We start from the raw sequence: 13120 nt of genomic DNA, 5'->3' as shown, positions 1-13120 counted from the left end.
TCACTGTTGCTCTGAGGGGTCGGCACCACTGAGGTCACTGTTGCTCTGAGGGGTCGGCACCACTGAGGTCACTGTTGCTCTGAGGGGTCGGCACCACTGAGGTCACTGTTGCTCTGAGGGGTCGGCACCACTGAGGTCACTGTTGCGCTGAGGGGTCGGCACCACTGAGGTCACTTGCTCTGAGGGGTCGGTACCACTGAGGTCACTGTTGCTCTGAGGGGTCAGCACCGCTGAGGTCACTGTTGCTCTGAGGGGTCGGCACCGCTGAGGTCACTGTTGCTCTGAGGGGTCGGCACCACTGAGGTCACTGTTGCTCTGAGGGGTCGGCACCGCTGAGGTCACTGTTGCTCTGAGGGGTCGGCACCACTGAGGTCACTTGCTCTGAGGGGTCGGCACCACTGAGGTCACTGTTGCTCTGAGGGGTCGGCACCACTGAGGTCACTTGCTCTGAGGGGTCGGTACCACTGAGGTCACTGTTGCTCTGAGGGGTCAGCACCGCTGAGGTCACTGTTGCGCTGAGGGGTCGGCACCACTGAGGTCCCTGTTACGCTGAGGGGTCGGCACCACTGAGGTCACTGTTGCTCTGAGGGGTCTGCACCACTGAGGTCACTGTTGCTCTGAGGGGTCGGCACCACTGAGGTCACTGTTGCTCTGAGGGGGTCGGCACCGCTGAGGTCACTGTTGCTCTGAGGGGTCGGCACCGCTGAGGTCACTGTTGCTCTGAGGGGTCGGCACCACTGAGGTCACTGTTGCTCTGAGGGGTCGGCACCGCTGAGGTCACTGTTGCTCTGAGGGGTCGGCACCGCTGAGGTCACTGTTGCTCTGAGGGGTCGGCACCACTGAGGTCACTGTTGCTCTGAGGGGTCGGCACCGCTGAGGTCACTGTTGCTCTGAGGGGTCGGCACCACTGAGGTCACTTGCTCTGAGGGGTCGGCACCACTGAGGTCACTGTTGCTCTGAGGGGTCGGCACCACTGAGGTCACTGTTGCTCTGAGGGGTCGGCACCACTGAGGTCACTGTTGCTCTGAGGGGTCGGCACCACTGAGGTCACTGTTGCGCTGAGGGGTCGGCACCACTGAGGTCACTGTTGCTCTGAGGGGTCGGCACCACTGAGGTCACTGTTGCTCTGAGGGGTCGGCACCACTGAGGTCACTGTTGCGCTGAGGGGTCGGCACCACTGAGGTCACTGTTGCTCTGAGGGGTCGGCACCACTGAGGTCACTGTTGCTCTGAGGGGTCGGCACCACTGAGGTCACTGTTGCAGTGATTTTGTGAAGTTTAAAGGGTTTGACCTAAGATCGATATTTAAAGAGGACCCCGCACCTCTCCGGATTTGTCTGTACTTGCACCCCCCCCCCCTGTAATAACAATCCTGGAGCTTCTATTGACTTTATGTGGCACCATTCCTCCTCTTATTTCTGCTATTAGTTATGAATGACTTGCTAGCAGTTTGCAGTGAAGGTCCAGATGGGGGTGTCACTGCACATCCTGATATTCAATCAGTGCTGTCAACTGGTAACACCCCCCCCCCCCCCCCCTAGTTCTAGTAGGAATAATAGAGGAATGGTACAATATAGAGTCACAAGAATTGATTCCCCAGAATTGTTATTGCATTGGAAATGCAAGTCGTTACTAAACCAGACATGTCCCCTTCAAGTCCATGATCGCGGGGGGCCCCACCTTGCTTACCAGGTTCTAGTGTTCTCTGGGTCAAGTATGGAGAGGTAAATAGTGCTGATCTTGGGACAATCCCTTAAATATTTGCTGCTGTTTCTGTGCCGCTGGTCACTGGGGTTTGCCATCCATCACGTGGCCATTACTGCCCACCAAAGTTACGTCCTTGTAGATGAGCTCTCAGGTGGGTATGTCGGTGCCACCGGGGCTGTTGGTAGACTCTGAAGAGACCTGAGGCACTGGCAGAGCAGGACACAGGCACAATGGATGGTGGTGCATGCTGCTGCCAAGGGCACAAGCGAAAGACCCGGGCACATACCTCTGGTGCCAGGTGCTCACACCGCCACAGTCACATGTTGTGGATCTGGATGATGACATGCACACTTGCTCAGTTGTTCTTGTAACTCCTAAAGAAGTGAAAGGAGGATACTGGGAGTTGTAGTTTCAGCACAGCTGGAGTGGCGGAGGTTGCTGATCCCTGATCTAGAGGCTGTCATTCCGTGTTATGCTTGATCTTGCTATAAAGAGTAGTTCGTCTTCCATGACCCATTGCATCTCATGCCACCAGATGATGCCACAAAATTGCCACCACTGCTGTGGTTATTGGATTATACAGAGGGACTGTATGTCCTGCAGAGCCCAAGACGGCCTCCTGATCAGGAGGCGTCACTGGGCAGCCTCCTGCATGGGGGGCGTCACTGGGCATCGGAGACTGAAAAAAAACGCCCCTCTGGGCACCTTGGACCCCAATTAGCATAACATAAAAATTGCTTTTATATCAAAACTACAAAACGAAATTAAGTAAAAAGAAGCCTGCTGGAAATAAGGTACTTTAGTCAACATGGCGATGGTGCCAGCTTAAAATGGTAAAAGCAGGTGACAGATTCCCTTTAAAGCGAAAAATAGTAATTTATTAGAACTGTCCAGATGAATGTGTGAGCAATGCCCAACGTTTCGTTCCATCCTGGACCATGTTCACGGCCCGGACAGAAGAGACGTAATAAATGGAGATGACGATCTGGTAAGAAAGGTTCATCCCGGATTCCAGAGGGGTCGTCATGGGGGGGAGACAATATTTGCTGCTGCGGGGGGTCCCAGTGTGTTCACCTCCTGCAAGTAATAATAGTCCCTGTGCAGTGAGGGGTGGAAGTATCTGATAGGGTCTGTGGTGTAAAGTCTCAGCGGCCTCGATAACAGCAGAAGTAGCGGAGCTTGCGGAAGCCGCGCTCAGTCCATATTCCATGGACATATAGTCCGATATCATGTAGTGTCAGAGTATGAAGGAGGACGGCGTGCTGCCTAGGAGACCGCGCCGGTCTAGGTAAATAGTGTTCAGCGTCGGATGACTTGAGGAATACTGGCAGCCGCCTGGTATGATCTGCGCCGTGTGTCTGGACGCGATGCCGGCAGAAAGGATGGAGAAGTACGCCCGTCAGTGACGATAATAAAAAAAGGACCATCAGTTGCGGGGATCAGTGGATTATCAGACGTAATCATCAGGTATAACTGATGGGAAGGGGACGCTGATGGTTAGATGCGCTGTGAACAGCTCCGGCTCAGATAAGTTCCTGTCCTGATGGGTGAGAGGCTTGTTTCAGAGACGGTCTGAGAGGGCCTACTGTATGTGGACTGTCACCAGTCTGTCGCTCTCTTATCGCACATTCGGACAGGGTGTTGGGATTCAGTAACCTCGGGATGTGACCAATGTTCATGTATTATGGGATAAAGGGGTGATAAGTGACAGTCGCCGGGTTTCGTGGCCTTTCTTCGTGCTGGATTGTCCTGTCGGTACCAGAGGCTTAGGGTAGCTCCGCTCTTGGAAGTTTTGGGACATTTCTAGGAGGTGCTGTTGAAGGAGCTCTGGGTCACTAACGATCCTGGACCCTGGTTTACACTGAGACCGGGGTAGGGAATGACAGCTCGACTACAGGAGGATCTGTAGTCAATGTGCCTGGGGTTGTTCTAGTGACCATCGTGTGGAGGAAACTAATAGTGAGGGGTCAACACGGGTGGTAAATTGTAGATCCTTGTCAACATGGGTTGACACACGGATCATCTCTATGTGAGAGGAGCTGCTGTGTGAGACCAGTGTCATAGGGATGGCGACTACCAGGAAAGGAACAGGTCAGGCCCTCATGGGCGTCTGCTAGTGCCAACAATATCGTGCTTCAGTCACACAGGACTGCGTGGAATCCTTCAGCACCAGCTTTGGATGTGACTGGAGTATAAAACATGAAGTAACAGCAGAATTGTGACTGTAGTGATACAGAGGTAGTAGTGGTGCTCAGTATTACTTAGGATCTAGTGGTGAGTGTAGTTACAGAGGTAGTAGTGGTCAGTATTACTTAGGGTCTATTGGTGAGCGGCGGTACAGAGGAAGTAGTGGTGGTCAGTATTACTTAGGATCTAGTGGTAAGTGGCGGTACAGAGGTAGTAGTGGTGCTCAGTATTACTTAGGGTGTATTAGTGAGTGGCAGTACAGAGGTAGCAGTGGTGCTCAGTATTACTTAGGGTCTATTAGTGAGTGGCGGTACAGAGGTAGTAGTGGTCAGTAATACTTAGAGTCTATTGGTGAGCTGCAGTACAGAGGTATTAATAGTGGTCAGTATTACATAGTGTATTCGTTTGTGGCGATACAGGGTTTGTAGTGGTGCTCATTATTTAGGGTCTCTAAGTGAGTACCGGTAATAATAGTGGTCAGTATGACACAGGGTCTATTGGTGAGTGGTGGTACAGAGGTTGCAGTTGTGCTCAGTATTACTTAGGGTCTAGTGGTGAGCTGCGGTAAAGAGGTAGTAGTGGTGCTCATTATCACTTAGAGTCTCGAGGTGAGCGGCAGTACAGAGGTAGTAATGGTGCTCTGTATTACTTAGGGTCTAGTGGTGAGTGGCGATACAAATTAATACAGAGCACTGTTACTACCTCTGTACCGCCACTCACCACTAGACCCTAATTAATACAGAGCACCATTACTGCCTCTGTTTCGCCACAAAACCCTGAAGTGGTAGTGAAGGTCAGTATTACTTACAGCCCATTGGTAAGCGGCTGTACAGAGGTAGTAATAGTGGTCAGTATTCCATTAATGATAGGTAGAGTTGAGCGGACACCTGGATGTTGGGGTTCGGCTGAACTTCACAAAAAAGTTCGAGTTCGGGACCCAAACTTGACCCTGAACCCTGTTAAAGGGGGAAATTAATTATTGGTATTTTGGATAATCTCAATAATTTATATTCATAAATAGGCGTGAGTCGTCTAGTTATGCCTCCGCCTATTTATACCTAAAATACAAATACACGGATTACCTTACTCTATACTAAACTACCTGCGGCTATTGCTGCGGCGCCTACTACAACAAAAAGACTACTCCCTGTGCTAAAATAAAAGGTATTTATTAATACACTGCACGTCTCTAGTCTAATTATTGCTTATAACTATATATATCTATATCAATGGAATAGAAATATATATTTATATCAGCACACAGCAATATAATATAATCACACTGCAACAACACACTAATACGGTCCTAACTGCGCTAACACAATCCCAAGTCCTCCCCTGAATCTAAGTACGATATATAGCACATATATAACAGCAGCCCACCCAACCTGGCAATATACTATCCCTATCCGGTATAAGGGGTGAAAAACACAATACTGTTCAAAGGTTGGAATACAGGGCAGGGGAGCAGCAAGGGTTAGTTGGTGGTATTGAGAAATAAAGGGGTAAAAGGCGTTGGTGGTATAGGGAAATCAGGGGAGCAAGGGTTAATGAATGTGCTGGTGGTTTAGGGATTGCTGAAGTAGAGGTTAACAGGGATTATGCAGGTGTAAAGGGCGTTGGTATATTGGTGAAGTAGGGGTTAACAGGGATTATGCAGGGGGTAAAGGGCATTGGTATATTGGTGAAGTAGGGGTTAACAGGGATTATGTAGGGGTAAAGGGCGTTGGTATATCGGTGAAGTAGGGGTTAACAGGGATTATGCAGGGGTAAAGGGCATTGGTATATTGGTGAAGTAGGGGTTAACAGGGATTATGTAGGGGTAAAGGGCGTTGGTATATTGGTGAAGTAGAGGTTAACAGGGATTATGCAGGGGTAAAGGGCGTTGGTATATTGGTGAAGTAGGGGTTAACAGGGATTATGCAAAGGTAAAGGGCATTGGTGGTATATTGGTGAAGTAGGGGTTAACAGGGATTATGCAGAGGTAAAGGGCATTGGTGGTATATTGGTGAAGTAGGGGTTAACAGGGATTATGCAGGGGTAAAAGGCATTGATGGTATAGGGAAATGCAGGGGAAAACCGTTGGTGATATAGGGTATGCAGGGGTTCGTTGGTAATATAGGGTATGCAGGGGTTAATGATACTTAGCCCAATATGCTCGTTGTCCAGAGGTTAATTCCCGCTTGTATATGCTCGTTGTCTAGGGGTTAATTCCCGCTTGTATATGCTCGTCTCTCTAGGGGATGATCCTCTCTTGTGCCGGGCTGCTGGCTTGAACTCAATAGCGCAGTGCCACCGGACTATTTAAGTCCGGCGGTGGCGCTCGCTCCCGAGCAGCCCGCGCCTCTTTGGACCGCGCCGCTCGCTTCCAGGTGGAGGAATGCTTTGATCCCCTGCCTGTAGCGCATCTGCATACCCCACGGTGCGATAATTATCACGCCGGAGGTATACAGATAACAGACAGAGGGATGTTTGTTTCCCTCGCTCTGTTATGGTAACTATCCCCAGCATTGCTGGAGATAGTTAACTAAAAGGCATCAGATCTTTATTGATCCTATGCCTTTTGAAGTCACCAGAAGCTGGACATAATTGTCCAGCCATCTGGTGACATCTTTACCTCCTGCTGGAATGCAGGAAAAGGCTGGGGGGGGGGGGGTCCATTTAGAGGAGGATGAAGTTATGTTACCGTCGCAGAGGGAATTCATTTTGAACTGTCTGGATTTTTGTCTCAGTAAGAACTACTTTTGGTTTGATGGCACTTTTTATTTCCAGCTGACCGGAACGGCGATGGGGGCGAAATGCGCCCCAAGCTTCACTAATTTGTACATGGCTGCCTGGGAAAAATTAGCAATTGACCCCCTCCTAAAAGTAGCCCAGGAAGGAGGCACGTTGATATTGTGGAAGCTCTTTATCGACGACTGCCTGATTATGTGGGAAGGGAAACGCTGCGGCTTAGAAAATTTTTTGAACAGCTTGAACCAAAATATCCACAACCTAAGATTTACATGTGAAATTAGCCCCAGCAGTATCAACTTTCTAGAAGAGGGTCGGCTGAAGACAAAAACTTACTTCAAACCAACAGACGTGAACGGGTACGTGGACATGCGGAGCTGTCACTATGCCCCTTGGAAACAAAACATTCCCAAGGGACAATTTATACGTGTCCACCGTAATTGGACTAAGGTTGAGGACTATAGGGAACAGAATGGGTTAATTCAGAAGAGGTTTGAGGAGAAGGGATACAGCCCCGAGGCTTTAAATAAAATCAGAAAAGAAGTGGAGGAATGGGATGGGGGGGGGGAATAAGACCTCCAAAGAAAGAATGAAACAGAGAAAGAGAATAAAATGCTGGACTTAAAGTTTTCCTTCCTCACCCAATATAACACACAGATAGGACCACTGAAGAACTCCTTGCGTAAAAACTGGTTGATCTTAAAAAATGACCCAGTGCTGGGGCAGGTCATCCCCGAGCGACCTAAGGTAGTGTACAAAAGAGCACCAAACTTGCGAGATGCATTGGTGCACAGCTGTTTGGTGAAAAGCAAAAAACCAGGCAAGGACCAGTTCACTTGGTGCGGTTTCTGCAATGTCTGCAGGAACCGCACCAAGGATGACAAAAGCAAAAAAAAAACAGCAGGAAATCCTGTCGAGAGGAGGGCAGATACACAAGATTAAAGGGGAAATGTCATGCGAGACCATAGGGGTTGTCTACATGCTGGAGTGCCCTTGTGGGCTCCAGTATGTGGGCAGAACCCTTCGCGAACATTCATACACTCCTTCATCGGCCAGAGACAAGACATCACTACTTTTTAAGGCATCAGTGTTTAGGCTCCAATCCAGGAATCCCAAATCTTCATAAATCGATCAGGGGTCCCTCTTCGCTCAAATATAAACTTATATAACTTGAGGTCAGTATTGACTATGTGTATCCATTGTTGCACTGTAGGACTCTTAGGGGGTTTCCAATTAAGGAGAATAGTTTTCCTAGCGTAGAACAGCAGGATTCTGTATAGTTTCCTGCTGAATTTGGTGGGAGCAACCTCATTAGCTATCCCCAGCAGACTCTTCAGTGCAGTACAGACATTAGGAAAACCCAGTTTATCATTAATGTAGGCATGGCTCTCTTCCAAGAAGCCATCAATGACCGGACACTGCCAAATCATATGAATTAGGCAGCCCTTTTCATATCCACACCGCGTACATTGCGGGTCTGGTAGTTTACCCATTTTGAATAGTCTCTCAGGGGTATAGTATATCCTGTGGAGCCACTTAATTTGAATCAGTTGATCTCTAGCACTCACCACTGTTGATCTCCATGTATGGCCAATTTATTTAATATGTGTATCTTCTAGATGTTCTGCATCCTTTCTCCACCTGACAAATGAGTTATCGAGGGGAGAATCCTGTAGCGTCATTAGCGATGCATAGAGAGCCGACAATGGTTTGACCAAAGGAACCCACCTAACCACTGCTTCCACCGGGCCACACTCCGGCTTCAGAGGTTCTCTACCAAACTGCGCAGGACAGGCATGCCTCAGCTGAAAGTATCTGAACAGAGTATGTTCAGGCAGGTTAAATTCTTGCTTCAGACTGATAAAAGACCTGAAAAAAACCCTATCATATAGTTGGGTAAGATAGCGCACTCCTTTTTGGGGCCAAAATTTGAATTCTATTAATGAGAAAAATTCTGGTAAGCCTCTATTTTTCCACAAAGGCAAATATGGTGACCAAGTAGCAATATTCTCTCCAGAGTTGCTCATCTGACTCCATTTGACCCAGATCTTCACCGCTACAGCCATAGATTGGGTATGGTGTTCTGCAGAGCCAGCCCCTCTCCTGTATGCCAAATGCCAATTCGTAAGCGCTTCATAAGACCCCATCAATGCTGCCTCCAGCACTACCGCCGGATTTCCCGAGTCAGCCCGCACCCACCACGCCACGTACCTCAGCTGCACAGCTACATAGTACATATAAATATTGGGTAAAGCAAGGCCTCCCTGTAGGTAGGTTGCCTGAAGGGTGCGTCTCGCTATTCTGGGAGAGGATTTGTTCCATAGAAAGGGAGAGATCGCTTTTCCACTGTAGTAAAGTGTTTCCTGGGGAGAAGTATCGGGGCAGCCCTATATAGGTATAGCAATTTTGGGAGAAGAATCATTTTTATAATGTTGATACGCCCAATGAGGTTCAGAGGTAGGTACTACCAAGCTTCTAATTTTTTAGTAATATAATGTACTGTAGGAACAACATTTAGGTCATAAAAATTCGCCACCTCTTTGTGAATAACAATCCCCAAAATATGTAAATTTCTCTATTCTCTACAATCTGAAGCTTAGTATTCAATGAGCTGTGAGTAGGATTAAATCCATCAATTGGGCAGAGACTTGACTTGGCCCAGTTCACGCGAAGATCCGAGAAGCTACCAAAATGGTCCACAACCTTTAAAAGGGTATCTAAGGACTTCCCTGGATAAGCTAGGTATACCAACATGTCATCAGCATATAACGAAAGTTTTTTCAGTTTTTCCTGCTATTCCCAGCCTTCTATATTTGAGTCAGAGGAAATGAGTATCGACAGAGGCTCCATTATTAATGCGAATAACAAGGGGGAGAGAGGGCAGCCTTGTCTTGTGCCTCTACCTAAGGAGAAGGCATCCGATGTATACCCATTTACTCTGACTCTTGCTGAAGGATATCTATAAAGCATCTGTAGCCAGCGCAGAAATTTCACAGGGAACCCCATACGCTCTAACACTGCCCACATAAAGTCCACTCTACAGAATCGAAAGCTTTCTTATTATCCAAGGAGGCTAGAACCCTCATACCTCGATTATCATGTTTAACCTGAAGATTGGTGAACAAACGTCTGAGATTAATATCGGGTAGTCTTCCCAGGCATGAAACCCGACTGGTCTACCCCCACCAAGGAAAGAATTACCTCCCTCAATCTCAATGCCAGTATCTTCGCAAAGATTTTGATGTCAAGATTCAGAAGTGAGATAGGCCGATAAGAGCTACATTGATCAGATGGCTTCCCTTGTTTATGTAGTACTACTATTCTTGCCTCCGAAAAGGAAGGAGGCAGTGAACCTTGTTCCAGCGCATATCTCAACAGCTTCCCCATTCTAGTAACAAGGTCTTTTGAAAGCCGCCTATACCATTCAGCTGGGAATCCATCAGGACCCGGGGTCATTTTGGTTGCTAAAGAGTTAATGGCAATTTCAATCTCTGAATCTGATATGTCTGCCGCTAGGGCCTCCCTATCAAGTGAGGGGATCTTAATACCTGCCAGAAATTTGGCAATCTCTCCCGAAGAGTTCGTAGTTTTGGGGGCATAAAAGTTAGTATTGTAGGAGGCAAATTGACGGCAAACATCTTTAGGCTCCCTCAACAACATTCCCTGGTCTTTCAGGATTCCCGCCACTATCGTTGGCTGGGTCTCAGATCTAGCCAGATATGCCAAAGCTCTACCACACTTATCGCCATCTGAAAAAATGGTTTGTCTCAGGTCCAAGAGTTTTTTTTTTGTATACTCAGTTAAATGTAGATTAAACCTACGCTGTGCATCTAGCCACATATTCTGGGTCTCACTACACGGATCTAGTATGAACAACCTCTCACTATCTACCAGCTCCCTCTCTAATTTTGTTCGCTTGATATTCAATTCCTTTCTATGAGTTGCTATTGCAGAAATCAATGTTCCCCTCATCACTGATTTAAAAGCATCCCATTCCACTAGGGGATTTATAGAACCTTCATTTTCTATCCAGTAGTTTCCCATAACATCTAGACACTCACTCACCACCGGTAAGACTTCTAGCCACATGGGATTCAACCGCCATTGTTTATCGGCTGAAGCCAACGGTTGGGAAAAAATCAGAAGGAGGGGGCATGATCCGAAACGCCTCTCGGCAGATAATCGCTAGACCTGATATAGGGAGACAGATCTTTACTGACAATTGCCAAATCTATACGGGATAATAAGCCAGTGGAAGCTGAGTAGCACGAGAATTGTGTATCTGTGGGATGTAAATAACGCCACGTCTCTATCAGACTATAAGCATCAGCCCAACATGAAAGCGCATTATTGTGAGAGGCCTGGGGATTCAATCGGTCTCGTATTGGATCCAAAGTGGCATTGTAGTCACCCATAATAATGCAAGGCAGCACTGGAAACATTACTATCTTAGCTATAATCAGGTCTAGGACTGGCGGTGGGAGATAAAGTCCTACGATTAAATATTGCAAGCCTCTAATACTGGCATGTAAAATCACATATCTGCCCTGAGGATCTAATTGTACAGAGATTACTTGAAACGGGAGACTTTCAGCAATTAAAACTGAAACCCCTCTAGCGTGATTTGAGTACACTGCATGATACGTGGGGCCTACCCAAGGACGTCGCAAAGCGAGTACTTTCCTCCCTTGAAGGTGCGTTTCCTGTAGTAGCACAATATCTGGATTATACTTCTTTAGATAATTAAACACCAAAGATCTCTTGATCTTATTGTTAAGACCCCTAATGTTCCAGGAAAGTAGTTTAATTAACGTCATTTTCCCCACCAGAAAAAAAATATCCAATGTCTCAGACCGATGAAGGAACAATCACACACACATACACACCTTCTCAAAAATAATTTCAATACAGACCACCTCGCCCAAAACTTCCCAACCCACCCTGCCCAATCCTCCCTAACATGGATGAGCCTGTATCCCTTAACTAGCAAACTTTTGGGTGTGATTGCCCAGAACCTGTATACCCTATAGGTATTTTTATTTTAGTGATGAAAAGCAAGGAAACACTTCCTCCTATTCCAGTGCGCGCCTGTTCAGGGTATTGCCACCCAGCATACGTAGAGAGGGTTAAAAACCTATCAATAGACAACACCTAAGATTAGGAATTATAACAGGAACAACAGTAGTGCGGTGAAATCTAACACCTTAACATTTCTGCCACCAGTAATGCAATCTGACATGTAATCAACTATAAGCTTTTCAAATTGTCACCGCCAGGGCTCAGTCTGTCGGCGGTGAGGCCTTGCATTTAGATTCCTGTCGATCCAATCTGTTGCTTCTTCAGGAGTATTAAAGAAACGGACAGTTTCCCCATCCTGCACCCATAAGCGGGAAGGGTAGATCATTGCGTATTTAAAATTTTTATCTTTCAGTCGTGCCCGGACCTCAGTAAATTGCTTCCTTTTCTTTTGGACCTCCGCAGTAAAGTCCGGGTAAAATGACAAGCAGACATTTTCATAGGTGAAGTTACCCTTCGGTCTGGCAGCCAACAAAATAGCATCTCTATCTCTGTAGTTCAGGATTCTCATAATAAAAGGCCTTGCAGGAGATCCCGTCGGTAAAGGCCTAGTCGGGACCCGATGTGCCCTCTCTACAACAAATCCTCCAGGATCCTCCACAGCAGCCACTATAGTGACTATGTAAACGATCCTCTGGTGGGAGGATCACAGTAGATCTTGCACTGGCAGCGTTATCAGGGGAGAGACACTCTGCCCCACTGCTCCGCTCCGTCTGTCGGGTCTGATAGGAGAACTCCGGCACACCACCGCTACTTTCAAGATGGCGCTCACCATGCGGCTCCTTCTCCACTCCCGCCGCAAGTCGCATGCTTCCTCCTGGCACTGGCAGCAGCTTAACCGCAAGCCGACAACTCTGGTCATGGTGCCGTCCCTGCAGAGTGTTTTCTTCCGCTTCGTCAGGTCTTGACACAGCGCCGCTCCACGATCTCCTCACCCGGCACCTTCCCGCTCTCACCCCTGCGCCATCAGTGATCTCAGGATGGCACTAGAGCAGCAGCTTGCCGGTCAGTATGGTGTGTCCCCAAAGCTTAAGTGTCTAGATGATACTTGTGGGAGCTTGAATAACTCCTAATTTGTTTGTAGGGTTTTCTCAGGATTTTGGAGGAGCATTGAAACTTTGCTTCCTCACGCCATGCAGGTTAGTCCACGCCAGAACCCCACTCTTTGTGACCGTTCAGGAAGGACTGAAGTAATATAGCTCTTAGGTACCTAGACATCACCCATCGCGCACTAACACCTCCGACCTGCCCTTCAATGTGACCAGGTGTCTCCATCCACAGAATACACCGTCTTCTTCTCTGGAACTTTCTTGGTCTGCGGTGTCGATCTTCAGGTATCAGCCACTCCCAATGACTCTGGAATGGCTTCACCCTCACAGTCTCTGGGTCGATCCACGTAGCAAAAGTGGACTGGCCTC

This window comes from Bufo gargarizans, unplaced genomic scaffold (genome assembly GCF_014858855.1).
Source record: "Bufo gargarizans isolate SCDJY-AF-19 unplaced genomic scaffold, ASM1485885v1 fragScaff_scaffold_368_pilon, whole genome shotgun sequence".
In the NCBI taxonomy this organism is placed as follows: domain Eukaryota; kingdom Metazoa; phylum Chordata; class Amphibia; order Anura; family Bufonidae; genus Bufo; species Bufo gargarizans.
The sequence above is the reverse complement of the archived record's forward strand: the minus strand, read 5'-3'. Positions refer to the sequence as shown.